At 45.4% G+C, this 3,489-nt stretch overlaps 1 long non-coding RNA gene across 1 annotated transcript in view; it reads right to left on the reverse strand.

The window, feature by feature from the left end:
* Positions 1 to 395: 395 nt before the first annotated feature.
* Positions 396 to 3,489, reverse strand: part of LOC108444960 — a 4,365-nt gene continuing 1,271 nt past the window's right edge. The window contains exon 2 of the long non-coding RNA XR_001859683.1: positions 396 to 581. This is a non-coding gene — a long non-coding RNA (uncharacterized LOC108444960). The remainder of the gene's footprint in view (positions 582 to 3,489) is intronic.

Below are 3,489 nucleotides of genomic sequence, written 5' to 3' on the forward strand. Positions count from 1 at the left end.
GCCTCGGACGTGCTGGCCCGGGCACGGGCGGTGGCCGCCGGGGCGCTCAGCGAGGCCGCGCCGGGAGCTGCCGTGCTATTTATAACGTGCAGATGAGGCAGGCACCTTTTGGACCGTGGCCCTTGGAAGCACGATGCCAGCAGGCGCAGAGATGCTGAGGATAAACGAGCGGACAGTACAGCGCTTGGGTAGCTGGCGGAGCCTGCAAAAGCACTCTGATAAGCTTCTATGTACATCCCGTTTGAGAGCACAGAGAGAAGAACCAAGTGGAGCACATGGGTTGCACTCCAGCGATGAGCTGTTTCGGGTACCGGGCTGGGTGTGGAAATGCAGCAAACTGGATTTGCTCCTGACGATCCATCCTGACGAGGCACCCAGCAGATGGTCATTAGTGGTCTCAGAGACATTTCTGCTTCAAACACGCAGTTCTTACATGTCTTAGCTGGACACACTGATGCAGTGTCTTGCTGGTAAGCCAGATGCAAATTGCTCAGGAAGCTTCAAGCAGTATTCCCGCTTGTGCCTTCTCAGCGGAGGACAGAGGTTGATATCTCCTCGGAGTCATCAACTTCGTGATTTAGCTGTTTTGAAGCAAATGACATGTATAAAGATCCAATCTTAATAAAGTTCCTTGTTAACTTCAGGAGTAAAGAAAAATGTGTAATACACCGAAAAGATTGGCCATACTTTTTGAGAAAGAGATGCACTCTGGGGGGTCAGTCACTTCTTCTAGGTAGGAGTTAGGTAGGAATACCTTTGTTAAGTTGTGCGTAGGCATTTTGGTTGCAGGACATAACAACAAAAGCAGGGGATAATGTTCTGTACAGCTAAATCTGGAGGGAAGGCTTAAAGACACTAAGAAATTACCTAATTTGGAGCTGAAATGGGACCTTAGAGTTACCATATCAGCACTCATAAAAATATTCAATATGCAATAACAAATGTCAATGGTTAAGTCTCATTGCTCTTTTAACACAGCACCTCTAGCAGAAGATCATCTCACACCTTTCCCAGGGCATTAATAAATGGTGGTTCAAGAGCAAGATGTTTGCTTAGTGATTTCCCAATACCGCTAGTGCTCACTTTACAGCCTTGCTCCTTCTGCTATCTAGAACAGTACAGCCAAAGTTAATAAAGCTTATAAAGTTTTATTATTTATATTGCTTATAAATGGCACATCTTAGGTAAGGAATAGGAAGTTCAGTTGAGCTTATTTATTTCACAGAGTCACAGAATGGTTTGGGTCAGAAGGGAACTTAAAGATCATCTTGTTCCAAGCCCCCTGCTACGGACAGGGACACATTCCACTAGACCAGGTTTCTCAGAGCCTCATCCAACCATGCCATGAACACTTCCAGGAATGTAGCATCCACAACCTCTCTGGACAGCTTCCCTTAAGTATAGGGCAATCTTATGTTCTTACAGGACAAATGAGGAATTGGAGCAGACACAGTGTTCACCTAAATTCTAATGAAAAGTAAAATGGAATGCTCATCCAGACCACCAGAACCTTAATTCCCTCACTTGCAGCAGAGTAGCCTGGCTCCTCACAAGAGATGCAGGGGCTCACAGAAGACATCAGGCACACGTCTCCAGAAGCACCTAGTCATGTACTTACCCCAGGGGAAGAATTGCAAGGCTGCAGCCTCTCCAAGAGCCTGAAAGCACTCAAGGGACAATGTTGCCACACTCACATTGTCCACTTGCCAACAACAATGTTTGAACACTCACAATACCTTCTACAGTTCACTCCTCCTTCAGGAAACAGAGAATTCACACTCTGCCTGCAGTCTCTTTATCCAGTGTCACTCCACCCCATGCCAGAACAGGGAAGCAGCTATGACCCCAACCAGGTTTTCCCCTACCAATAGACATTCCCCACTCATTTAGGAGGCTTTGTTTGGTGTACTCAAACCTGTCAGACATAAGGCTCACCAAAGCCCCTCCAATGGGACTACCAGAAATGGAATCAGCCCTTTGTCGCTGTGCCCTTGACACAGAGAAAACTGGCTGACTGCAGGCACTAACAGCAAGGTTTTTCTGTGTGGAGCTTGATTGAGGTTTTAGATCCTTCAGGGGGTGCCAGTATTCTACTAGTATTATCTTTCTGCTGATTTCATGCAGCCTGAAATACATCAGGTCTATTCATACTCATGGCATATGAATTCAGAACAATTTGTTTAAACCTGAAGTGAAACATGCAAAGGCACTTTCACTGGCTTCAAACAACAGTCTTCTTCCATAATCAACCCAGAATATTTGCCTCACACTGATTCCCCATTGATACCCACAGATTTTAGACCTTTTCTTTTGGAATAAACCTCAGCCTGAATAAAATGCTGTATAAACAGCAACCCATCTTCACCATGTCCCTGCCAGAGCAGATACACGTTGAAAGGTCTCCTGTCCATATGGCAACACCAAGAGGTTGAATGGCACACCCGAGATAAGCAGTAAACAGGTCCAGAAGCTGGCTGTTCCTCCAGGCCAGCTTCCCACGATTGATGGGGCAGCATCTGGGAGACCCTACACTTCACATCACAGACTGGTCTTGCTGAACTGCTTGGCATTGCCTCAGACTCACAGCTTGTGAATAATATTGCAATGGAACATTCTGTGTAACTGTTTTTGGGTTTTGTTTTTTTGTTGTTTTTTTTTTTTAATGGAAATAACTCACTATTTATGGAATAATACTGTTACATCAAAGTACCAATTCAGTGACTATTGCTCACGAGAATGCAAGTTCGTAGAAAGAACAAAATGAGCATCTGAACAAAGAACATGATGTTTTGTGGTAGATTTGAACCCGGTCTACCTGCTGAAGCCCTTTCACAAATCATATCAGCAACAAACTGATCATTTATGTGTCAGAGTTTGCCACCTCATGAATTTGAATGAAGTAGTTTTGTATCACTGAGATGAGAGTTATAGTCCATATGAAGTCACATGAGAGTTGTGTTATTACTGTCATTACTATTCCTAAATCAACGTAGGATTTTTTCTGCATTGTTTGACTAAGAGTATACAAAATACACTTCCCGTTTAAGCCAAGGATTTTAATGAGGGATTTTCCAGCATTTGAGGAAACCTGTGATTTTTTTTTTTCTTTACTGGAATGGGAGACTTAATTTGAGTCAAAGCAATGCTTATCACACAAAACCCTGCCTCCTTATTCGGGAAAAAAAAAAAAAGTTAGGTTCAGTTTCAACTTCTGCTAATCAAGGAAATGCTTGAACTCGCACGAGCTTGAGCTGCCTCATGAGGTCTCTAAAATCCAGCCATCGCGGGCTGATACAGTCGCGCAGCTCTGGTCATGATACGGCCCCGTTCTAGACCACTTATTTTCGCATTTCTTCCTCCCTGTGTTTTCCCCCCCCCAAGCCTCTCGCTCTGCGTGATTGTGCTCCGGAGCACGGTCCGTGGCGCGGGCAGCGGGGCTGCGGCTCCGCGGAGCTGCCCGAGCTGGCGGGCGGAAGGGATGAGGGCGAG

The sequence above is a fragment of the Corvus brachyrhynchos genome, unplaced genomic scaffold (assembly GCF_000691975.1).
Source record: "Corvus brachyrhynchos isolate BGI_N302 unplaced genomic scaffold, ASM69197v1 scaffold542, whole genome shotgun sequence".
Taxonomy (NCBI): domain Eukaryota; kingdom Metazoa; phylum Chordata; class Aves; order Passeriformes; family Corvidae; genus Corvus; species Corvus brachyrhynchos.